The sequence below is a fragment of the Podarcis pityusensis genome, assembly GCF_964106645.2.
Source record: "Podarcis pityusensis genome assembly, chromosome: 14".
Lineage (NCBI taxonomy): Eukaryota > Metazoa > Chordata > Lepidosauria > Squamata > Lacertidae > Podarcis > Podarcis pityusensis.
Window position 1 is genome coordinate 42,042,235 of NC_138039.1, and position 26,836 is coordinate 42,069,070.

General features: G+C 43.7%; 1 protein-coding gene across 1 annotated transcript in view; it reads left to right on the top strand.

Annotated features, from left to right (window-relative positions):
• Positions 1 to 549: 549 nt before the first annotated feature.
• The window catches only part of DMXL2 (Dmx like 2), a 416,196-nt gene continuing 389,909 nt past the window's right edge, over positions 550 to 26,836 (top strand). Inside the window, exon 1 of the mRNA XM_080980195.1 lies at positions 550 to 556. The gene's annotated coding sequence lies outside the window, so the exon portion shown is untranslated. The remainder of the gene's footprint in view (positions 557 to 26,836) is intronic.

Consider the following 26,836-nt stretch of genomic DNA (forward strand, 5'->3'; position numbering starts at 1 on the left):
GCCGCTTCTGGTGAACCAGAGCAGCGCACGGAAACACCGTTTACCTTCCCGCCGGAGCAGTACCTATTTATCTACTTGCACTTTGACATGCTTTCAAACTGCTAGGTTGGCAGGAGCAGGGACCGAGCAATGGGGGCTCACCCCGTCGCGGGGATTCGAACCGCTGACCTTCTGATCGGCAAGTCCTAGACTCTGTGGTTTAATCCACAGCACCACTCGCGTCCCGGCATCACAATACCTTGAATTAGAGATAAGCAGATAACCACCAGAGTATGTAATCCAGGTCTAAGAATATGACTTTCATTGGCATCTGTATTGGGAAAGAGGTTTCACAGACAAAAGAATATCTCAATTAGAAGCAGTGCCTAGGGGCAAAGAGAAATTAGACTCTTTCTTATGATTACAGATGCAAGTATCCCACTCACTAATAAAGGAAACGTAAATGAATTTCCTAAATGAAGGCAGGAATGAGGGGAGTGTCATAGCTCAGCGATAGGACATCTGCATTGCATGCAGAATGTCCCAGGTCCAATTCTCCAGCATCTGCCGGTTGGGCAGGGAAAAGACTCAAGCCTGAAATCCTGGAGAGCTGCTGCCAGTCAGTGTAGACAATATTGAGCTGGGTGGACCAGTGGCCTCATTTGGTATAAGACTGCTGCCTATGGACTTGTGTTCCTGTAAGGAGGCAGTGAGAGATTTTACTTTCTTGGGTTACATGATCACTGCAGATGGTGACAGCAGTCATGAAATTAAAAGACACCTGCTCCTTGGGAGAAAGGCGATGGCAAACCTAGACAGCATCTTAAAAAACAGAGACATCACCTTGCCAACAAAGGCCTGTATAGTTAAAGCTATGGTTTTCCCAGTAGTAATGTATGGAAGTGAGAGCTGGACCATAAACAAGGCTGATTGCCGAAGAATTGATGCTTTTGAATTATGGTGCTGGAGGAGACTCTTGAGAGTCCCATGGACTGCAAGAAGATCCATTCTGAAGGAAATCAGCCCTGAGTGCTCACTGGAAGGACAGATCCTGAAGCTGAGGCTCCAATACTTTGGCCACCTCATGAGAAGAGAAGACTCCCTGGAAAAGACCCTGATGTTGGGGAAGATGGAGGGCACAAGGAGAAGGGGACGACAGAGGATGAGATGGTTGGACAGTGTTCTCGAAGCTACAAGCATGTGTTTGACCAAACTGTGGGAAGCAATGAAAGACAGGAGTGCCTGGCGTGGTCTGGTCCATGGGGTCACTAACAGTTAGACACGACTAAACAACGACAACAAGGGCAGAGCCAGCCCAAGACATTTCAGCACCTGAAGCCAACCACAAAATGGTGCCTCCCTCCCCTGAAGGGAAGAAGGGATGAGTGACGATACACATCAGGAACAAGGGAGGCATAAATATCTACATCAGGATCTGCTGCCCCTGTGGATCCTGCAACCTGAGGCGGTCACCACACCTTGTCTCATGGGTGGGCCAGTCCTGTGTAAAGGTAAATTACAGGGTTTAGCAGTACTGAACAAGATTACAGGGTTAAAACTAGGAAGATATATAACAAACAAATTGGAAGAAGAATGTCAACCCTTTAGGGACTTTTGAAATGCTAGACGAAAAGCAGATTGCAGTCATACATCCCTTCTGCTATAAGCTAATATAAAAGATAGATGCCGCTTCCAGTTGACTTGCTTAATGAACATTCAGCCTGATTTGCTTGTGAGGAGATTAGATGATGGTGCATCAAGCAAGTCTTATCCCACAATTTCCACTGCATTTTCACTTTCCTTCTTACGAAAAGACAGAGCTCCAAACCAGCTTTAATTGTGCAGCCTAAATCCTCCAGTTTGTGATTGAATCTCGCTGAAAACAGATCTGTTGCTTTGTCTAATTTGAGCTTTTGAAGAGATTGCTTAAAATATCTAGAACTATCCGGTTTGGTTTGAAATGTGTAAGGGGTCTTGATTTAAAATAAATTAATAAGTAATCTGGGATATGCTCCAGCTCAAACTCTTGAGGTTTTCACCCCCCACTTCTTCAACTCAGTTCCCCCCACTGCAGTATCAGTTTGTGGGTTCTTTGTGTCGCAGGTGCCGGAACTCACCATGAAGTTGTTACAGTTAGTCACAGTACAGTATGGTTACCAGATGTCCCCATTTCCCGGGGACAGTCCCCAGATTTACAAATCTTCCCCCAGACAAAATCCATCCCTGGAATGTCCCTGGATTTCATTTAATGTCCCCGGATTTATATTTTAAGTGTTATAGATTTATTAGTAGGGAATGAATGTTGCGTGATTGGTTCAACGGCACAAGATACATCATATGGAGACTTCCGGTGAGGTAAATGGCAGGCGCCACAGCGGCGAGCAGCTCCTGAGGCCAGCCAGAGCCAACTGCGTGCACTACCAGGCTGGTTCTGGGCTGTTTAGACTGCCGCCGCCACTGCCGAGGGGGAACTGGGGATGCCCAGCGCATCAACTGGGGGAACCACTGACCCCCCCCAATTGAGCTGGGAGCAAGAGCACCCGGCTGACGGCGCAGCAGCGCTCTGGGGCCAGGAAAACCCCGGAGCCGATGCAGGGAGAAGGAGGAGAGGAGAAGGAGAAGGAAGAGAGAGAAAGAGGAAGGAGAAAAAAGAGGGGACCCCCGACCTTGCAGCACCGCTGCCGCCGCGGCTGAGAAGGAAAGGTACGAAAGCAAGGACACGTGGCCGAGCCCACACCCAACCTGAGCCTACTCCACGACTGGCTAGCACTCCAAGAGAGCAGGCTGGGACCCAGAGGAAGGCCACGTGACAGAGGACACCACAGAAGAGAAGATACTACTTCTTTCTTTTTTAAAAAAAAACTTTTAAAAAATAACTTTTTTTTTTCTCTTTTCAAAATAAAAGTGTCCCCAGATTCTTTGAAAAAGAATCTGGTAATCTTACAGTACAGGCCTGGCTGGAAACCTCAAAGCCCATCACTGCAACATGGGAAATGGATTGAAGAAAAGGAAATATTATTTGGCTTTACCTCATAACTTGACGAATCGCGGCTAGGAGCAGCTAGGAGCTAGGTGGAGTCATAGATCTTAAAAAAGGGATAGACTCGTACATGCTGGCCAGCTTCCATTTTGACTTGAAATGTTTGTTTGGGGCTTCTCAGCAGTACATAAAGGCAAGAAATGGGTGGGGGAAGTGGTGGTCCGCAATGTCACCCACCTGATAGGTGGCTGAAAAAAGCACTGAGTTCCGTTTATTTATGTTTATATAGATATGCACACATCCGTACATTGAAAGAACAAATACTGAAAAGAAAACAACTAAGCAGTAATTACACAGCTTGCATAAGATTATGAGTCAACTTTAAATAGCAATGATTAATATTATAATCCAGAATCTTAGCATTGATATTATATACATTGGTGGTGGGGAAACAGTTTTGCCTAACATAATGAATTCTTGTTTTCATTAATATGCACGGGTTTTTTTATGTAAGCTTGCTTTTACTGGTACACATTTTTGATTGTAGAACAGCATCAGAAAATCCAGAGAAGTGCACATCTTGAAGGACAGTGCAATTCAATTCACGTACTGGTTCCGGAAGTGCAAAATAGGTAGGCTTCCATTAAAATGCTAACAAATCTAATTTCTTCCTCATCCCTAAGTATGAAGAATGAAGTAAAAAAGCAATTTGGGTTGCCTTCAGGGGGAAATCTAGCTGCATCAACTGGACCAATCTCATAAGAGACTCACAGTGTGCATTGGTGACACCTTTCCTAATTAGTTCTGATACCCTTGTTTACAAGTCTAGCCATGAGATTTTTCAAGACCTCAATTGAATTCAGCTCATAAAGTTCTATTAAAGCTCCACCAGCATAATTTATGACCAGCCGCTCTCTATTGTAAAGAAACAGAATGCTAATGATCTTGGAGTCCTGGTGAGGTCTTCAGAAGTACTAAGCATCACAGCTCTCCTGGGTATATATTGTAATATCCCTCAGGACCAAGACACACATGATGAAAAGATCAATTATTAGATCTTTCAGTGGTGCTTTGTTTTGATTCTTAAACACTGAAGCAGCTGCAGAAGACCCTGCTTTTGATCAGATCAACAATACTGACAGGAATGAGCGTTTAACTTGTCCTTCTGCTCCACTTACCTGATCTGAATCAACCCCCTGAAACTGCTATTAGCCCTACAGTGCAAAAACAAACAAACAAACAAGCCCACCCCAGGTACCTGTGTTGTGTTACTGGCTATTGGGGTTTGTTGACATGCCAATCAAAATCAGAATCCTCTGTGGCTGCTTTGGATTAAAACGTTGTTTTGTTAAACTGCATAGTAACAATGATATATGTATAGCCCCTGCCATTTTAGTTGAGCTTCTGCTGCTGTGTTATTGATTGATTTACTTGTTCTTATATTACATTTCCATTGTTTGGTTTTAGTTCTGGCTTCTTGATTGCCACATTGGAGATCCTGTTTGGTCCCCAAAGGTGGAAGATAGAGATATATAAAACAAGCAAATCGGAAGAAACAACAAAAGTCTTTAAAACCAGTTCAAAAGGGCCAAGATCCTAAATTTGGGACACAACAGCAGACATCTGGAGATCCTAATGAGGAATTCTCACCGCTACGGTGGACACCAGTCACATGGATGATGTAATCAGCAAGAGGTTCTGTGGGAAAGGACCTTTAAAAAGTGGGGAATACATATGGAAGAGCTATTCAGTGAATAAGGTAAAAAGGTAAAGGTAAAGGACCCCGGATGGTTAAGTCCAGTCAAAGGTGCCTATGGGGTTGTGGCACTCAACTCGCTTTCAGGCTGAGGGAGCCAGCATTTGTCCACAGACAGCTTTCCAGCTCATGTGGGCAGCATGACTAAACTGCTTCTGGCACAACGGGACACTGTGACGGAAGCCAGAGCACACAGAAACACCATTTACCTTCCTGCCACAGCAATACCTATTTATCTACTTGCGCTGGTATGCTTTTGAACTGCTGGGTTGGCAGGAGCTGGGACAGAGCAACGGGAGCTCACTTCGTTGTGGGGATTCGAACCGCTGACCTTCTGATCGGCAGGCCCAAGAGGCTCAGTAGTTCAGACCACAGCGTTCTGTTCAGTGAATAGGACGGGCCATATCACAGAGGTAGAAGATCTCATACCCTAAACGGCCTTGGTCCTGTATACCTGAAGGAGCGTCTCCACCCCCATCGTTCAGCCCGGACACTGAGAAACAGCGCCGAGGGCCTTCTGGCGGTTCCCTCATTGTGAGAAGTGAGGTTACAGGGAACCAGCCTTCTCAGTAGTGGCACCCACCCTGTGGAACGCCCTCCCATCAGATGTCAAGGAAATAAACAACTATCTGACTTTTAGAAGACATCTGAAGGCAGCCCTCTTTAGGGAAGTTTTTAACATTTAATACTGTATTGTTTTTAACACTCGATTGCGAGCCGCCCAGAGTGGCTGGAGAAACTCAGCCAGATGGGCGGGGTATAAATAATAAAATTATTATTATTAATTATTATTCCCTCAAATACAAAGCGACCCCAAAATAGGACATCTTTTGGAGCCGCATTCCCGCATGAGTCTTGTTTGGGTGTGTGTGTGTGAAATTGCTGCCCCTGAAGAAGCACTTTTTCGAGGTTAGAGCGAGTCCCAAAATTGTACGAGATCCTGGCGGCCATTTTGGTCACTGTCCTCTCACAAGAAAAAAGGCAATCTTCCATTTTTTTCCAGGGCAGTTGAAGGGTATGGCACCTGCTTCATGTGCAGAAGGTCCTGAGTTGAATCTCCAGCATCTCTAGGTAGGCCTGGGAGAGCCTCCATGTCTGAAATCCAGGAGAATCGCTGCCAGTCAGTGCACACAATACTGAGCTAGATGGATCGATGGTTTGACTCATCATAAAGCAACTTCCTCTATTTCTAAAGTCAAAACCCTAGAAAGAAATAATTAGGATTCAGCCACTAGAGAGAGAAAGTTGCACCTCTAAAATGAGAAAAGCAGCAGGTAAGAAAACCATCACAATTTTTCCAGCATTATTTACCTGGATGGCCTGCAGGGAACACCAACCATCTAAAGTCTATACACACTTGCTATATACACACAATTCTTATTCAGTGGAATTATGCTGACTTCAAACTAAAGGGAGGACACCGAATGAATTCTGGTAATGAACAGAGATGAATAACTAAGGTTCTTTCCCTAAGCAAAATTCTCCAGTATGGGAATACAGTGATACCTGAGGTTAAGTACTTAATTCATTCTGGAGGTCCGTTGTTAACCTGAAACTGTTCTTAACCTGAAGCACCACTTTAGCTAATGGGGCCTCCTGCTGCTGCTGCACCGCCGGAGCATGATTTCTGTTCTCATCCTGAAGCAAAGTTCTTAACCTGAGGTAATATTTCTGGGTTAGCGGAGTCTGTAACCTGAAGCGTATGTAACCCAAGGTACCACTGTACTTCTGGAATGCTCTCTCTGGAGAATCACACGTAGGAAATATCATGTTAGATTACAAGGTCCATCATCTGTTTTTCTCTAAGTGCAACGTCAATTGGAATTGAAAACCCATGTGAATTTTCATGGAAAGATCCTCAAGCATGAGCTGAGTCTTCACTCCTTAAACCTCAGCAGGAATTTCCAATGCTGGGAAATATAAGGAAAAAGAAGGAACCTTTTATCATATGTGGTGGGATTGTAAGATAGTAAACGGATTTGGGGAAATGATATATAATGAGTTGAAAAAAATATGTTTAAAATAAGCTTTGTTTAAAAAAAGCTTGAAGCCTTCCTTTTAGGAATTCTAGGAACCAAAATCCAAAGGGAGCAGAAAAGGCTATTTATGCATGTGACCACGGCTGCCTGGATGTTATTGGCCTAGAGATGGAAAGAAGATAAAGTCCCTACCAGAGAAGAATGGCAGCTGCAGTTGATGGACTATGCCAAAATGACTCAAATGACTGGAAGTTAGAAATCAGGAAGACCAAAATTTTAAGAAGGAAAGGGGGAGATTTATGACTTATCTTAAAGACCATTGTAAATAGCTAAAATTGTTAGTAGGATTGGAATATCACTTGTAGTTTAAGGTGAATTCTGGACATAATGGAAGAGGTAAATAATTTGGACTATCATAAAAGATGTGGGAGGAAATGATTAATAATAGGCCCCACAAAGGGGAGAATGGAAGTCCAGGAGATTCCTTGGAATCTTGTTTTTATGATTTATGTTTGATATATCTCTGCAAAATTTTAATTTGAAAAACCAAATAAATAAATTTATTTAGAGAAATGAAAAATAAAAATGAATTATCAATGCTGACATAGGAATAATAACAGAAGGAGACAATCACAATTATCATATTCACCAGACAAAGATATTTAAGGTCTCATAAACAACATGAACTCAGTAGAACTTGATGTATACAGTCATACCTTGGGTTACAGACGCTTCAGGTTGCATTTTTTTGGGTTGCGGACCGCCAAAACCCGGAAGTACCAGAATGGGTTACTTCCGGGTTTTGGCGGTTGCGCATGTGCAGAAGCGCTAAATCGTGCTTTGCGCATGCACAGAAGCGCCGAATCGCAACCCGCGCATACGCAGATGCACTGCTGCAGGTTGCAGATGCTGCGGATTGCAAATGTGCATCCCGCACGGATCACATCTGAAACCCGAGTGTCCACTGCATTGGGGCAAATGGGGCACTGCCCCACTGATCTCATTCTGCCCTCAGCCAGCCCCCATCTGACTGCTTTCTTACATCCAGTCCAAGGGGTGGCACTGCTTGCAAGGTTCCTCCTCTTCAGTCTCAGTGCTGCCTTTGTAGAACTCATGGAAACAAAAGTAGAATTCATTGCTTCTGCCTCTCAGTGACTCTGGCACCACCTGCTGTTGAACTCCTACACTACCGTCCTATCAGTCCTAATGGTAACCAACCAACACAGCACTAACTGAAGATAATTCCCCAGGCACTTGAACCATTATTTCTTCAGATTAAAGCCTATTGGGATGGAGTTGTACTAAGATTCTTCTTAGCCCCCGTTGACTATAATGGGGAATCTATAAATGGCTATAACTTCCCTCGCTTTCACTTTACGAAAGTTGCAGTCAAAGGAGCTTCTCCAAAAGGGATTAGGCCTACCATATTTGAGGAAGATCTAAAACCAGGGATTTCCCCCCCCCCCACACCCACCCAGAGAGCCTTTTAACTTAAAAAGAAAAGAGAGAAAATGTCGCTCATTCTCAATCATTCTTGGGTGTATTACAATACTGCGTAAGCTTCTATTTTAAGAATTTGGGTTGCAAAGTTAATTAATGTTCCACTGTCCTTCCTCCCCACCCCCCAATGAAAATACAGTAGTTTAAAAGTCTTGCTACTTGTAGTTTAGCATTATCCTTTTGCTGCTTTATTCCCTGGCAGTTAGACACGGGAAGCTAAAAGAAAGCTTGCTGAAATGTTCTGCTGGGAGAGATCCAGTGTGATTCATCAGAAATGAGACAACAGCTTGCTATAAACTGGCTTCCCATTAATAACCCCCCCAGTATCGGGGGTATTAACCAGCAATAGAGCGTGAAAAATAGCAAAGCACACATAAGCCTGCGAAGAAAACAAGGAATGCCACCAGATTGCAAACAAATTCATGTGGAAACGGTGGCTGACGTGGTCAAGACACAGGAAGCCAGTAGGCTGTAAGATGTTAAAAACCATATAAATGAGACTTCATCCATATTTATGGTTTCTTCTCTAAAAGGACATTGAAGGAGGTCTGATACTTTTTATTAAAAAATCAAGACTTACCGTATTTTTTGCCCCATAAGGCGCACCTGACCATAAAGTGCACCTAGTTTTTAGAGGGGGAAATCAAGAAAAAAAATATTATTTAACTCTGGTCTCCCAGGGTCTAGCCTAACAATGTAACCACTACTTCAAACGGGTTCTCTAGACATGTGTGCAAAACTGATCATCCTCAGAGTAGACCCTGTTATGTATGCAGGCATTGTAGACCGAAGCCAGGCTGAAAGCTTGCAATGCAGGTCTAGGTCTTCAGGCCTCCTGGAGCTCAGGAGCTTCATCTGCATCACAAAAGACAGAGAGAATTCTAAAATCCTCCAAAGGCATTGTTAGTAGCTGGCAGGCAGCCAATCCCTGCTGAGATAGGGCCAGTGTTGTGATTCGCTAATTGCACCATTAAGGCGACCTATCACAGGCGATGTGTGTATTTTGCCGGGGCCGGCTTAAGGTATATATACTGGGCCAAGTGCCCCTGTTTGTCATTCTTGTTCTTCCTGCTCCTGATATTCCATTAAATCCATATATATATATATATATATATATATATATATTTGATTTTTGCACAAATTTTCCAACATAACAACTCCAAAACAACATAACAATCTTTGGCTGTCACATCCCAAGACTTCCTTCAACCCCTTCTAATGGTTTTCTAAATTTCTTTCTAATTTTGCATTTTATTACATTGCTTATTGCTATAAATCCAGCCTTACATCAGCTAATCTTAGTCCTTTTCAAGTCCTCCTTACAAAACTTCTTGTAACCCTACAAGCGATGTTAGGTAATTACAGTTGTCTTTCAAATGCAGCGTAAATTTCTTCCAGTCCTTTAGGAAAATCTGGCCCTCTGCTTTCGAACTTTCCCTGTTAGTCTCGCCAGCTCAGCATAGTCTATCAGTTTCATTTGCCACTCTTGTTGGCATTTCCTCTTAAATCCTTTAAATCCTTTTTGAGCTGAATCTCGGTCTTGAGTCATGCCTGAACCCACCTACACTTCAGACCCCTTGAAATTACCGTATTTTTTGCTCTGTAAGACTCACTTTTTCCCTCCTAAAAAGTAAGGGGAAATGTGTGTGCGTCTTATAGAGCAAATGCAGGCTGTGCAGCTATCACAGAAGCCAGAACAGCAAGAGGGATTGCTGCTTTCACTGCGCAGCGATCCCTCTTGCTGTTCTGGCTTCTGAGATTCAGAATATTTTTTTTTCTTGTTTTCCTCCTCCAAAAACTAGGTGCCTCTTGTGGTCTGGTGCGTCTTACAGAGCGAAAAAATACGGTAATTGATATGACTAATTTAGGTCCACTGATTTCAATGGGTCTACTTCCTCCCTCCTTCTCTTTCATACAAACAACTCCTTTGCTTGAGATGCTGGGTTCATACAGAGAAAGATTTTCATCCATGCCGAAAATACACTTATTGCTTCTGCTTAACATACAGAGTGGCATTAATAGCTCCTGAAACAAGTTGCCGTCTGAATGGATTTATAGGAGAGAGGGTCCTCTGGGTTCCTCTGAGGTTTCAAAAGCAGGGGGAGCAAGATGGCAAAGCTCATCTTGGTAGAACCTGGTTGTAGCAGATAAGAGCCCTGTGATTGTAATTTATTGAGACTAGGGAGGGGGGGAGCCACTTAATAAAGACCAGGTCAGGAAGAAAAAGACAAACAATGTGCAATGTTGCTTCATTTTGCAAGAGTTTATAACCTTCAGCAATGTCTGAGTCAGCTTTGGCTCAGACAAAGGCATGGCAGCTTTTTCTGAAGCAGAGCTGCCCCTAAACTGCTGGTGTCATTCATGTTCAATAATTAAGATGGGAGGACTGCTCCAATCCCGCATCCCAAAATTAGAACTGAGAGAATATCCCCTCTTCCTGTCTAGCCAGTAAAGGCTGCAGGCAGGGAGCCCAGGTGTTCCTTGCAACACTGGAAATTTTATTATTATTACTTATTAAAAGTGTTGTTGTTGTTGTTGTTGTTTAGTCGTTTAGTCGAGTCCGACTATTCATGACCCCATGGACCAGAGCATGCCAGGCACTCCTGTCTTCCACTGACTCCTACAGTTTGGTCAAACTCATGCTGGTAGCTTCGAGAACACTGTCCAACCATCTCGTCCTCTGTCGTCCCCTTCTCCTTGTGCCCTCCATCTTTCCCAACATCAGGGTCTTTTCCAGGGAGTCTTCTCTTCTCATGAGGTGGCCAAAGTATTGGAGCCTCAGCTTCACGATCTGTCCTTCCAGTGAGCACTCAGGGCTGATTTCCTTAAGAATGGATAGGTTTGATCATCTTGCAGTCCATGGGACTCTCAAGAGTCTCCTCCAGCACCATAATTCAAAAGCATCAATTCTTCAGCAATCAGCCTTCTTTATGGTCCAGCTCTCACTTCCATACATCACTACTGGGAAAACCATAGCTTTAACTATACGAACCTTTGTTGGCAAGGTGATGTATTAAAAGTGTATACCTCCCTATACCCGTAGATCTCAGGGTGATTCACAACATAAAATTACAATATTTTGCCACCCAAACATGGTTGGACTCCCAGTCAGCATGGATGACGGAACGTGGAATCGTCAAACATCCGGGGGCAGTGTTAGAAACTCAAACATATAAGCTAATTGTTGGGTGTGATATTGGAGTGGAAGAAGTGAATATTGTTTACATATAGCATATAGAAGGATCGGGAGTCCCTTCTGAATTTTATTTCCCCCCTCTTAATCTTTTTTTTTTTAAATTAAATATTTTTCTTTACTCCTTTCTCCTGCTCCTCTTTATTTTTATTGCATTTAGAGAAGTTTTAGTTTGGACAAAAAAAGAGGAAGTTTTGTACTTTTCTCTATAAACCCTAGGGACGCAGGTGGTGCTGTGGGGTAAACCATAGAGCCTAGGACTTGCCGATTAGAAGGTTGGCGGTTCAAGTCCCCATGACGGGGTGAGCTCCTGTTGCTCAGTCCCTGCTCCTGCCAACCTAGCAGTTCGAAAACATGTCAAAGTGCAAGTAGATAAATAGGTACCCCTCCAGAGGGAAGGTAAATGACATTTCCATGCGCTGCTCTGGTTCGCCAGAAGCGGCTTAGTCATGACCCAGAAGCTGTCTGTGGACAAACACCAGCTCCCTCGGCCACTAAAACGAGATGAGCGCCGCAACCCCAGAGTCGTCCACGACTGGACCTAATGGTCAGGGGTCCCTTTACCTTTACTATAAACCCTAATAACATCCCCCACACACATATACATGGCACCTTAAACCAAAGTACAAAATAAGAACAAAGGCAATCCACAACACATTTAAAAGGGCATTGGATGTTAGTCAGCCAAAGGCCTGGCTAAAGAGCATTGGTTTTGCCTGGCACCCAAAGATGTATAATGGAGGTGCCAGCCAAACCACAAACTGCAGAAAAGGCCCGTTCTTGTGTTGCCATCCTCCAGACCTCTCACAGGGGAGGCACACAAGGTGTTGATTGCAAGGTCCAAGTCAGTTCACATGGAGAGAGGAGGTCCTGTGATAGGAATTTTGAGGTCTTAGTTATATGTTAAATGTTCATAAGTGTACCAACCACTGAGTGTACCACCGAGCACAATTCAAAGTGCTGGTGTTGACCTTTAAAGCCCTAAACGGCCTCGGCCCAGTTTACCTGAAGGAGCGTCTCCCCCCCATCATTCTGCCCGGACGCTGAGGTCCAGCGCCGAGGGCCTTCTGGCAGTTCCCTCATTGCAAGAAGCAAAGCTACAGGGAACCAGGCAGAGGGCCTTCTCGGTAGTGGCGCCCGCCCTGTGGAACGCCCTCCCATCAGATGTCAAAGTGATAAACAACTACCTGACATTCAGAAGACATCTGAAGGCAGCCCTGTTCAGGGAAGTTTTTAATGTGTGATATTTTAGTGTTTTTTGGTTTCTATGGAAGCCGCCCAGAGTGGCTGGGGAAACCCAGCCAGATGGGCGGGGTACAAATAATAAATTATTATTATTATTATTATTATTATTATTATTATTATTATTATCAGCACACGAAGACTGACCTGGAACCATTTTTGATTCCCAAACTGTCCCAAACTGACCAAATGTTTTCTCTGCAAGATCAAAGGAAAATGAAAAAGACTCCCCATTGTCTTTTCCTTCACAAATACTGTCTTAAGGGTATGTCTGTGTTTGAATAGGGTGTGAGCCTGTGACATGGCCCAGGAACTAAGTATTTATCATTACAAAAGACTGGCCAGGACCCCCAGGCAATCCAATCAAGTAACCTGCCAGACAGGAGATAAACAACAACAGGAGAAAAATAACCTTCAAATTTCTGTTTCAGACCGCCTTTTCTGTGATGTAGGTATGATGTTTCTGGGGGTGGTCTTGATCTACAGGGTGGCAATTTCAAAAGTCCATATAAGGTCTTGCGCGCCATTGTTCTGGGTTCCTCCTCCCAGAGTTAGGACCCTGTTGCAACAGATCAATAAAGATTAGGCTTACTAGTTGCTTTGCTTCTCAATATTCTCTGGTTGGCCTCTGTTATTTTCACCTACCAATAGGGAACCCATGTAAGGACTCTATATGGGCTCTTGGATACCCCATAAGGGAAAAGGACAACTTTTGTTTACAACAGTCCTTGAAGTACTGCGATCCTGAACTGTTTAAGGCTTTAGACGTCAAAACCAGCACTTTGAATTGGGCCCGGAAACTAATGATAGCCAATGCAGTTGGACCAGGAACAATGTAATATGCTCAAACCGTCTTGCCCCATTGAGCAACCTGGCTGTTGAATTCTGCACTAGCTGAAGTTTCCAAACTGTCCTCAGAGGAGAATGCATACAATTACACACAGGTTAAAATAACAAAGTGCAAATAATTTTAAAGGGGTTTATGTTGATATTTTTGTGATTTTTAAAAAGGGTTATTTTTTTATTTCGAGCTGTAAGCTTTTATTTTATTGTTTATGAAAACTTTTCAGAGAACTTGACTGGGTGGACAGGTGTATTAATTGCAATAACTAAAATGAGAAAAGCACTTGTTCATGGTGGAATAATAATCTGAACATTTTCATCACTCTCATCTGAGCTGAGGTGGATTTTTTTAAAAAAGTTTTTTTTAAAAAAAAAAATATTCACTTAAATCCTATGGGTGAATCTTGGTCTGGGACTTGAAACTTCTTCAGTCAAAAATATTTGCAGCTGAGAAAATGACACAGGTCATGCCATCTTACCCACTCCCTCTTTGAAAAAAAGAAGAAGGAACTTCAAATGGAAGCTTTTACATTTTGAGAAAATGGCTTTGCAGTTGCTAGATGTGGTAAATCCTTTTTGAGAACATCTCCTTCCAGGATACAGGCAGTACAAGGCAAACCTTCCTTCGACAGCAACAACAAAAAGCTGTGGAGAGATTGTCAAAATGGCGGTGTCTTCTCTCCAGAAATGAAAGACTGCATAAATTTCAATGTGAAGGAAGCTAGATGACTTTGCAGACTCTGGACTGACTTATAGCCATTTTTTGAGGGGCGGGGGCTGAGAAATGAAAAATGCTTCCATAGGGCAAAGTGAAAAGAAGGGGTGAATGTTTCAAGAATTGCATCTGTATGTTTTTGTTTGAACACGAGAGAGGTGAGAGCATTAACTGGGAAGGAAAGCTTTAAGGTTTGGCTTGATTTCTGAGATAAAATGTTCAAGCAACAGTTTTTGGTGGGGGTTTAGCATACATTTTTTAAATGGTGAGACTTCAGTTACTTACAAACCAGAAGAGATGAGCCCTTCTCCAAACAAGGGATGGAGAAGAAATTTGATTCAGTTCACATTTAAAGGCAAACCTACATAGTTTTCCAAAACACCACAACACACCTCTCCTTCGAAATCTACACTTCTCCACATTTTGCATTGCAGTTCTGCAGCCAAGTAATGTGTATTCTAGGGTAAAGGGTGCATTTTAAAATGTCTATCTTACTGCAAACAACATTCAGTAATGCATTGTGTGAAGCGAAATTGCTTTGCCAGGTCTCCAGCACTCCAGCTCAAGTGACAGGGCTTGGTGATGTCACAAGGCGGGGCTTGGTAATGTAATGAGGGGGTAGCCGGTGAGTGACATCATATGGCAGTCAGCCCTTGAGAGTCAAAAATCAGATTGGCTTGGGTCTGGGAATATGGCCCTGTCGAAAAAAGAGATGGAGCCCAGTGGCAAATGGATGGATCTATGACTGTGAAGAGCTGGAAAAGAATGTTGAAAATTTGGAAGAATAGGAGGGTGTTTTTTAAGGGGCACTTGAGATAATGGAAAATGTTTTGTGAATTCTGAGCGAAAGACCTTTTCCAAGCACTGCCCTTAGCTGCTAGTGCTTCTCTATCCAACAAATTATCAGCAATAAGGCTAGGAACTCTGTTGCTCATGTGCATTGCTCATATATATATGAGGGGACGCGGGTGGCGCTGTGGGTTAAACCACAGAGCCTTGGGCTTGCCGATCAGAAGGTCAGAGGTTCGAATCCCCGTAATGGGGTGAGTTCCTATTGTTCGATCCCTGCTCCTGCCAACCTAGCAGTTCGAAAGCATGTCAAAGTGCAAGTAGATAAATAGGTACCGCTCCGGCGGGAAGGTAAACTGTGTTTCTGTGCTCTGCTCTGGCTCTCCAGAAGCGGGTGAGTCATGCTGGCCACATGACCCGGAAGATGTACGCCAGCTCCCTCGGCCAATAAAGCGAGATGAGCACCACAACCCTAGAGTCGTCTGCGACTGGACCTAATGGTCAGGGGTCCCTTTACCTTTACCATTAAACAACAACAACAACAACAACGTATACCCTGCCCATCCGACTGGATTGCTCCAGCCATTCTGGGCAGCTTCCAACATACATAAAAACATAATAAAACATTTTTTTAAAAAAACTTCCCTATACAGGGCTGCCTGCAGATGTCTTCTAAAGGTTGTATAGTTACTTATCTTTTGGGCTTGGGGCCGCATAACTCCATACCCTCCAACATTTCTCTGACGAATATAGGAACATCCTAAGGAAAAGCAGGACATTCCAGAATCAAATCAGAAACTGGGACAGCTTCTGTAAATCCCGGATGGTCCCTGGCAAATAGGGACACTTGGAAGGTCTGAACTAGCTTAGGTTAGAATAACCTGGGTCTTAGAATCAAAACTTGAGAGCTGGCAATGCTAGGTGGACCTGGAACTTTGTCTGATCGCTGATATGTAACTTCACAGAGTACTCATTTCTGCCATGTTGTGAAAGATGACGTCAGCTCTGAAAATGATAGGGGAATATTCATCCCACAGTCCTTATTCCGCTGTCCCTCAGTGTCAACGACCCAATTAGTGCCAATGAAAAGATGATGGGGCCCATTAGCAAACAGCCACCTTTGGCAGTGACAATGCTTTGAGAGCCTCTTTTCAGCAAAGCTATTTGGGTGGTGAGCAAGAAAGACTTGAGTACTGTCCCAGAAGGCAATTCTGCAGCGGAGAGATGCCAGGTAAGAGGAAATTGCATTGTGCACCTGCACCCAGGGAGGTGAAAAGCAAAGAATACTTTGCAGCCCCCACCATTGCTCCTAATTTGCAGGGTTTGAAATGGCTGAAATGATAGCCATAGATATTCTTTTATTTTCTTTGTTAGAGCATGCTACTTTGGGGTGATTGTTGAGTGTCCGTAGTAGTTATCCTCTTCAGACTGATGGGCCGTAACGTCCAAAGATTTATAAAGTGTTTCAAGCAGGGGGAGAAGAGTTATGTAGTCTTAAAGGGGCATAGCGACAGAAATTCGTGGATGAAGACGCAAGATTGCATTTGTTGGATTTAATTCGAATCAGGTATGAGAGAATTCTGCTCCCCTTCCTTCCTTTATTGGTCCTCTGGTTCAAATCTGCCTTGTTCTCCATTGTTCCTTGTTTCTGATGCCTGGTGCTTGATTAGCTGGAAGAATTCCTAAATTATTTCAGGAACTGGAGCATGGAGAGCATGCTGTGGCTGCTTTCATTTCCTTCAGTTCGCATGCACCTTTGTCATGTGTGGCCAATGTGCGCATGCTGATTCACAATTGGGGCAGCAATGTTTCTGAGCACCAGTTGCTGGAAACCACAGGAGAGGAGAAGACTCTTGTGCTCAGGACCTCCTTGTGGGTTTCCCCACAGACATCAGGGTGGCCTTGGTGACAACAGGATGGCATTGTGGTTTAAACCACTGAACCTCTTGGGCTTGCCAGTCAGAAGGTCGGCGGTTCGAATCCCCATGACGAGGTGAGCTCCCGTTGCTCTGTCCCAGCTCCTGCCAACCTAGCAGTTCGAAAGCACACCAGTGCAAGTAGATAAATAGGTACCAGTGTGGTGGGAAGGTAAACAGCATTTCTGTGCGCTTTGGCTTCCGTCACAGTGTTCTGTTGAGCCAGAAGCTGTTTAGTCATGCTGGCCACATGGCCCGGAAATCTGTCTCTGGACAAACACCAGCTCCCTTGGCCTGAAAGCAGAGATGAGCACTGCAACCCCATAGTCGCCTTTGACTGGACTTAACCGTCCAGGGGTCCTTTGCCATTTACCTTTTTTGTTGAACCTTTTTTGACCTAATCCAGCAGACTATTCTTAGCTTCTCTATGCAGACTTGTAAAGCACAATAGACAAATACTTAGTTATTTAATTATTTAGACCATTTCTGAACTGTGTAATATATAACAAATATCTCTACGTCTTCCAAATGAACACCTAGCAAAGTGAGAGATTCTATAATCCAAACAAGAAACAGGGTAATGTGGAAGAAATGCAGAGGATCTTTCACACTGAAAAGGCAAGCTGCGTTGATCGACAGATGCTCACCTCTCTACCTAATGCTATAATGAACTGATGGGAGAGTCTTTAATATAGTTAGGACAACTCTCAGGCTACTGGTAGGTCTGTTGCGTAGATGTCTTGAAACATTTCCTTGGGTATATTACATTGTGTAAGGATGAGCAAATTTCCACTCTCCCTTGAATTCTGGTTAATTAGGAGAATCTCTCAAATTAACTCACACAGAGCTTTCAGAGCCTTTGGTTCATTCCAACCCTTCGCTTTAGCAATGGGCATGTGTGCATGAATAAAACAAAGCAAAAAGCATTTTTGATGAGATCCTACATAAGACTGCATCAGGATTCTGGCAGACATGTGCGCTTTTGTTCAGGATTCTGGCAGACATGTGCGCTTTGTTAAAACACTGCATTAAAAGAACTGGTATAACTATACCTAGAATCACATAACGATTCATTTTTGTACCACAGTCGTACCTTGGAAGTCGAACGGAATCCATTCCGGAAGTCCATTTGACTTCCAAAACGTTCAGAAACCAAAGCGCAGCTTCTGATTGGCTGTAGGAAGCCCCTGCAGCTAAAACTGGAAGCTGAGGAAGCCCTGTTAGACGTTCGGCTTCCAAAAATAGTTTGCAAACCGGGACACTCACTTCCAGGTATGCGACGTTTGGGAGCCAAAACTTTTGAGAACTAAGCTGTTCAAAAACAAAGGTACGACTGTAGTTTATACTGTTTTGTACTGTATTATTATTAATTAATTAATTAATTAATTAGCAACATAAATTGAAAAACGGATACAAAAATATAAGCAGTGTACAATAGGACAGAGTTCCTAAAAGGGCTCAGAAATCTGGGGAGAAATTCAGAGGAGTCTTGTGAAAGCACTTTTAGCTGCCAATCTCCTTGCAGATTGCACATTATAGGCTGATACATTTGAAAGCATTGCCACACAACAGGTCCATCTGCAACCGTGTGAACAAGTCATTCTGTTGGGCTAGTCAAGTGGATTGTCACCCTTAATTTTTTTTTAATCACCGTCTGGCAATTTGTCACTTAATGAAATGATTGCATACACTTTAGCAGAAGTCTGTAAATTGTCTGGAATATAGATCAAAATGTCTTCCTTCTGCAGTTCCATCGAAACAAAGGATGTGGATGTTGGCCACACTCCGGCCAATAATAAGCTTTTCACAAACATTTCCCACCACCTTGATTCATTCCAAAGTCCTGCAAAAAATAAATAAATATGGCAATATACAGTGTGTGTACAGTGCATGATGATGTAAATAAACAATATCCTTATTAATATTTATACAGACACAGCAAATTCATCAATGCCGCACACATATATTGAGGAATCCCATTACCCGGGACGGCCTGTTCTGGGAATTCTGCCACCACGTAGTCTTTCATCTTATAATCATAAATTCAAATGAACATTGAAATGGACTATTTTATAAGGCACAATAATGATTATGCCTCGGAGATCAATGAAGCATTCAAGATTAACTCAGATAGGAGGGAACGGGGCACATCTTCATGCAGTACAAGCAATCAAGGGTTCTAATCTAAATTAGGAATGGTTGAACTAAATTGTGCACATTCCGAATGATCGCAAGGAAGTGTTAAGTTATACAGACCTGCCTGGTGAAGTTTGCCGAACTTGGTTCCAATCAAACTGCATTCAGAGCAAGAAGGTCATAAGAGAAGCCTGCTGGATCAGGCCTGTGTTCTCACAGTGGCCAACCAGATGGCTGTGGGAAACTTGCAAGCAGGATTCGAGCACAAGAACACTCTCCTCCCCTCCCCCTTTTGCTAATCTTTTAAAAACTTTAAACTTCCTTTAAGAATCCACTTGCGCTGGGCCCAGGGGTTAACCCGAGCAATGCGGTCCAGGTCCAGTCCCAAATCCAAGGATTCCACGAGGAGTCAGTCCGACAGGACCAAGGCAGGAAACCAGGCAAGGTCAGGCACAGGGTCTCAGGCAGGTTCTGGCAAACGGCAACGTTACTCCCACAACCTGGGGCGGGGTCCGGCAGCCTTTTATCTCCGTCGGGGTAACGGCCGGTCCTGATCCCCCGGTGACTCACCTCCCTGTCTCGCCCGAAGGCGAGCACTCCTCCTGCGAGTACTCAGGTCTCTCCTTCTCTCAGACCTCAGTCTCTGCAGCTCGGGAGATGTCGGTGGGTTACTAGACCCAGAGGCCACCTCAGCCTCTCCTGACCCAACAGGTAGTGGAGCAGCTGAATGTGATTGCCCAGCTGGAGGCAACGAGGTAATCCCCGCATCTGGAGCCAGGGCAGGCTCAGGCCCTGACTCGGCCCAGCTGGTGCTTGTTGCAGAGGAACCTGTGCAGACTGGGACTCTTCAGGATCAGGCCCCAGACCCGGTTCAGGTGCCACCTGAGGCAGAGGATCTAGTGCGGACTGAGACTCCTATGGTTCTGAGTCCGAGCCCGAGTCCCAGGCCATCACACCATCCAAAGTTGGGTTTGGGAGGGATTTTCCAGATTCGTTGCAGGTGTTGCCATCAGAGATGAGTAAGGTAGACCCCAGGAGCACCTCAGCAATCCTGACATTTAAAAAACGTTGAAGAGAAGCATGTGCCGAAAGTTACAGTAATGTCTCTGAGTTTACCATAATATTGTAATGTTAGGGTGAGGAATGGAAAGCAAATGTGAGAGTGGGGATGGAGCAAATGAGGAACTCTGTGGTGAGTGACAGGTCAAGCTTATAATCAGAGAGGAAAGACTTTACTCAGAAAGCAAATGGCTCCCCCCCCCCCTTCTCACCAGAAAATTAAATTTAAAGGTGCCTAGCCAAACCCCTAAGACCTATGCGTCTGCTGTTCAGCAGGCTTATTTCTCAAGGGCACATTTCTCATGTCAGCAAACACCAGGAAAGATTAAGCGATTCTCTTTTTGCCCATACAGTGGTACCTCGAATTACAAACGCCTCTGGTTACAAACTCCGCTAACCTGGAAGAGTTGAGAACTTTGCCCCAGGATGAGAACAGAAATTGTTTGCCGGCGGCGCAGCGGCAGCAAGAGGCCCCATTAGTGAAAGCACGCCTCTAATTTCAGGTTAAGTTTCAGGTTAACAGTTAACAGTTTCCGGTTAAGAACAGACCTCCGGAATGAATTAAGTTCATAACTAGAGGTACAGTGGTACCTTGGGTTAAGTACTTAATTCATTCCGGAGGTCCGTACTTAACCTGAAACTGTTCTTAAACTGAAGCACCACTTTAGCTAATGGGGCCTCCTGCTGCCTCCGCGCCCCCAGAGCCCGATTTCTGTTCTTATCCTGAAGCAAAGTTCTTAACCTGAAGCATTATTTCTGGCTTAGTGGAGTGTGTAACCTGAAGCGTATGTAACCTGAAGTGTATGTAACCCGAAGTACCACTGTACCACTGTACTAATACTGCAACAGCTGGCCTTGTGGGGAAACCACTGCTGATAGGGGAAGGCTGTAGCTCTGTGGTAGAACATCTGATATGCATGGAGGAGGTTCAGTCCTTGGCATTTTCTGATAGGGCTGGGAGAGATCCCTGTCTGAAGTAACACTGCCAGTGTTGACAATGCTGAACTAGACTGAACAATGGTCTTATTCATTTGACCATTGGAAGGCTGCATACCTTCAGAGTGGGTGATCTTCCTTGAAAATGGGAGCCAAAATGTCATTCCATTTTGCCGCCCAAATTAAACATTATTTGGGGTTTTTTTTTAAGTCAAATTTTAAATGTGACCAGCACAAAGGCCCCTAGAGGGTTTTTTTTGCCTACAGTTTGACACGAATTATGTTCTCTGAAAGAGCTACTATGCCTGCAAATTTTCTGCATTTCTGCCAAAATGGGCTGAGGAAGTTAAAGCTTTAAAAAAAATAAAATTCCAGTACTGATTTGGGTATATCAAATTAGACACCAATTAGGCATCCTAGTGTGCCTTGGGCCAAGATTGGCTGTATTCCAAAGTATGGAATCAGGTTGGGAACTGAATTATGTAGCCAGTGCTCCTCCCTACTAAAAACTACACCCAGGATAACTACATTCTGAGCTAGAGAATAACATGTAAGGTGCAGATCAGATCAGTTCATATCAGAATTTGCAGAAACAGCAACAGATGAAATTTATCAAGCACCTTTAGCTGTCTGAGGGACAATATATGCTGTGGCAGATCTGTGGTTCTAACCTATTAAAATCTTTTTATTTTTCCTAAAATCACTCTGGGCCTCTGATTTTGATCCGAGCTGTCTTGCTGCGGGAAGAAGATAAGCATTATCCTCCCGGCTACAGCTGTGATTCACTCCCACACAGCTGCTATTAGCTACTGGGAGGAAAACATACAGGTAAAATACAAGTGCCTGGATTTTTCTTCTCCATAGCTAATTGCTCTGGTAGGGATGATTCATAACAAGAACATGATGTGGGAGGTAAGGATTAGACCCCTGTCCTTTGGTGCTGTGGTTCTGAACCAAATCAGGGTCCCACACAGCTTTTTAAAGAAAAGAAGCAGAAATCAAGAAATCATCATTAATCTCCAACAGAACATCTCCTTTGGCCCTCAGCCTGGTGGAGGGAGATGCCCATGACCAGAGAATAAGTGATACTACAGCAAACTGCACACATTCCAATTCCAAAATTAATCTTAGAAATTCTCCAAGCATTCAGGAGCAGTAGGACATAATGGGGAAGAAACCCATGAACCAAGAAATGGATGGAATTGGGGTAATCATATTGGAAGACACAAGATCTACCTACCAGGGAAGAATGGCAGATGAAGCTGATGGACTACATGGAACTGGCGGAAATGGCTGGCAGAATACGAGACCAGGGAGAAGAGTTGGTGGAAGAAGATTGGAAAAAATTTAAAGTATATTTACAAAAATATTGCAAAATTAATGAATGTTAGAAGGATGCTGGAATGAAGCTATATGGTTTTAGCAGAAATGTAATAAAGAATTAAGTAAAAGCTGATTGATAATGGGCTAAAATGAAAAAGTTTAAGGTTAGACCGTTAAGATAAATCATAGAACAAAAATTGAGAAAGATGGAAAGAATTTGCTGAAATAGTGAATTGAACTAGAATACAAAAAAGGGAGGTGTGAGGAGGTCGATGAAACAAGTAAATGAAAGGTAAAGATATGGAATATTGGATGTGTTTTAGTGTTGTTGTTTTTTTGCTGTATTGTTGTATTGTTTTTTTATGTCTCTCTTTTTATCTATTGTAATGTATGTTCTGTTAATTTTTTTATTATTTTCCTCTTCTCTTTTTCCTGTAATCTTTAAACTTCTAATAAATATCATTAAAAAAAAAAAAGGAATTGGGGTAATCATAGGAACAGGAGAAGCTGCCTTACACCACATCAGAGCGTGAGGCCCTCTTGCTTGGTATTGTCTACACCAGTGTTTCCCAAAAGCGGGTATCCTGCTGTTTTTAGACTACAGTTCCCATCATCCCTGACCACTGGTCCTTCTAGCTAGGGATGGTGGGAGTTGTAGTTCAAGAACAGCTGGAGACCCAAGTTTGGGAAACCTTGGTCTGTAGCCTTATTGGAGTTCACCAATTGGGTCTGCATTGCTCCGGGACAGGAGGAAGAAAGTCAAATGACACCGAGGTTGATTCCAAGAAAGAGTTTATTCTGCTCTCCGGATAGCAGAAGGCACTTGCGTAGTGAGTCCACAGCAAGTCCAAAGAAATGAGAAGTTTCATGCAGTATATATATCCTCCAGACACCCTCTCCCTCCTTCCCCAGGAATCTAACCACGGCAGCCTATGTATGCAGGTTGACATCACATATGTTCTTGCTCTGGTATTCTTAACCATAAAAGGGTATTCCTTCCTGTACTTCTGACCATAAAAGGATCTTCCTCTTCCTACTCTTATCTTGGAGGAAGAAGTCATCATCTCCGAGAACACACTCTGGTGCTGTTCCCAGAATGGGTCTGTGCGTCTTTTGTGGTCAGGACATAAGATAAGGCACAGACGTGTCTTCTCTGTTCTACTGGTAAAGTACAGAGTCATCCCTTGCCGTGATTGATAAAGGAGAGAGCTTTGTTTATGCAGCTGTGTTCTTGTTATGCATTTGCTCAACAGCTCAAGTTAAAGCATTTTAGAAATGCTAAGAAGAAAAGGGGGGGGGGGTTGAATCAGTTTTAAACTGACTTCACAGAAACCCATTCCTTCAGGTCTACACTGACTTTCCACCATTGTAGAGAGAGAGAACCAGCTGGTAAAAGACCAAGATCAGCTGCATTTAAAATAAGAATCAAGTTGAGTGATACTTCCAATCTTTCTGCTCCCTTTTTCCTCCCATAATATATTTTTCCACTTTGTTCAGGAAGCTGAACATTAGTGAGAGATAGGGGATTCAGAAGGCTGTGTGTGCTGGATGTGTTTGGATCAGCAGTTATTGTCCAAAGGGCTTTAATTTACAAAGGTTATTGATTGTTCTTTACCTGTTTACAGTCTGTACAACAACAGTTGGTCATTTCCACCTGACCCCGGGAAAAGCTACAAATCTGGTTTCTGTTGGCCTACGACCAAGGACGAAATTAAAAACCTGCATGCCAAACTGGCACAGCTGTAGCAGCGGCTGCTGAGTCATCTGCAAAACAGGCCGAATGCTAGCTGCTTCACTTAGGGGAAGGCAGGATCAACTGGAGCCAACATTTAATGCGCAGGGTTGAAACCGGCTTGTCTACAGCAAGTGCTCAGCTGTTTTGCTTACACGCTGCATGGTGTATAAAACCGACAGGTAGGTAGCTTTGCAGGTATATTGTCAAAATGCCTGATGGCAGCACTGGCTTTGGGATTGGAGGGACCCTTGGGCCAGATGCGACAGTAGAGTAGTTGTGCATTGTGTTTTCCAGAGGACAGCCCTCATTTTGAAGGATTCCTTCTTTTGAGGAGAAGTTTCCACAATGGAAAACGCTAAGAAGGGATAGCAGAGGCCTTGACGTTGCCTGCCATCGGTTAGCTGTACAGTGGTACCTTGGGTTACATACGCTTCAGGCTACATACGCTTCAGGTTACAGACTCCACTAACCCAGAAATAGTACCTCGGGTTAAGAACTTTGCTTCAGGATGAAAACAGAAATCGTGCTCCTGCGGCGCAGTGGCAGCAGGAGGCACCATTAGCTAAAGTGGTACCTCAGGTTAAGAACAGTTTCAGGTTAAGAATGGACCTCCGGAACAAATTAAGTACTTAACCCGAGGTACCACTGTACCTGGATGGCAGGTTCAGCAGGCACACCTGCCACCTGGTCACAGGCTTCTGCCAATCTTCTTCTCCTCTTCCTTAAAAAAAAATAAAAAATAAAAAAAAATTAGTGTTTTTTTTAGCATACCATTTTCAACAGTAATTAAACATATTTTTACATCTTCTTCAATATTTTTGACTTCCATCAGTCCTGTCTGAAAATTTTCCAGTCTAATCTCTTAATATACATTTCTTATTTTCCCTGTTACATTTAAAACTCATAACCAATATCTCTATTCTTTAACTACTTTGTAGCACTTCATATATTCCTCCTTACAAAACTTCTTGTAGTCCTACTAGCATAATTTGCTGGTTACAATTGCTTTTCAAATAGTTCATATAGTTCTTCCAATCTTCTGTAAATCTCTGGTCCCACAGGTTTCAAATCCTTCCTGTCATTTTGTCCAATTCTGCATAGTCCATTATTTTTGTCTGCCATTCTTCTTTTGTCGGAATTTCTTCTTGTTTCCATTTCTGGGCTAACAATACTCTTGCCGCAGTTGTTGCATATAAAAACAATTTAACATCTTGCCTTTTAATGTCCTGACCTATAATACGAAGTAAAAATGCTTTTGGGTTTTTTTTAAAAAAATGTATATTTCAACATCTTTTTCATCTCATTATATATCATTTCCCAGAAGTTCTTTACTTTCTTACATTCCCACCACATATGATAAAATGTTCCTTCTTTTTCTTTACATTTCCAACATTTATTATTTGTCTTCCTAGCTCATCACCAGGTTTAACAATCTCATATATTCTTCTGCTCTCTTCTTCTTTCCGGCCATTCTGCACATCAATCTGCCGCTCACTCCTTTCCTTATACCTCCTCAGTCTTCTCCCTCCACGTCTCTTTCCTCCCTCTCCTCTACATCCTGTTGTCTTCCTTGTAGTCACTGTGCTTCTCCTCTGCTTCTTCCTTCCCCTCCTTTCCCTTCACATTAGGACTGGTGCCAGGCACACCAACATTTGCCATTCCTGCTGACCGCTTTCAGTGCCTTTCCAAGGTACATCGTCCATGTCCATCTCTACGTCTGGTCCTGACATGTCTTGTGTGTGTGTGTGTGTGTGTGTGTGTGTGTGTCAGACCAGTCAAAGAGCTGCACAGAGATGGTCCGTGTCCACCAGGATCCCCTCACACCCTGCCTCTGCCCCCAAAACATAGCAGGACTCTGTCCAGCTGACAGGCTTCAGGGAATCCGACCCCCCCCCCACCTTACGACCTGCAGCCAGAAATGGGGAAACAAGAAGTTCTTACTTCTTAATTCACACAGAGAGATGAATTATATCGACTTTCAGATAATGGCATTGCTCCAAGTACAGTCCCATCCCTTCTATCTCTCCTGTTCTACGTCATCTCTGCATTGGCTGATCTGTGCTTTCTGCCTCTGAGCTTTCTGTTCTCTTACTCTCAATGCCCACCAAGTCCTGGGGTGGGTCAGGAATGCTTTCTGGAGACACTGAGTCTGTCAGCCGTCTCTCCCCTGGTGGTGCTTCTTCCTGCTGCTCCTCTCCCAGTACTTCCCAGCTTCTCCCCTCTGCAAACCACTGTTCTAAATCTATACTGTCCTCCTCTTCTTGGGAAGGTTCAGGAGGTGGGGCAGTCCCCACCATTCCTCCTCAGTCCTGTCCCTGACACCAGCTATCAGATCTTCTTCTGTTTGCTTTCATTTCAAGAGTGAGCAACCTTTGCTTCTCTCCAGTGACTTCACCAAGCTGCCTTGCTTGTGGCCTCTCACTGCTTCACTGCAGGAGGTTGGACTTTAGGTACCTCCCAAGTCCCAACTCTACAGTTCTATGATACTATGATTCATGCTCCTCACTACTGCCTCAAGTGAGCATCTTCCTGAAAATTTCACGCAATATTTTAAAGCAACCCTGGCATTCTTTTTGCAGGCGGAAACCTACAAAATTGACACACACCAAAACACAAGTATCCATCAGGCCAAATTCCTCTGACTTGTCAATTTCACCCAAGGGGTTTCTCCTATTGTGCCATTGATTTCAGACCTCTGGGCTCAGTGGGAATGTTGGCTTTTGAATCAATGGCACTGTGGGGCCTCATAATGTTT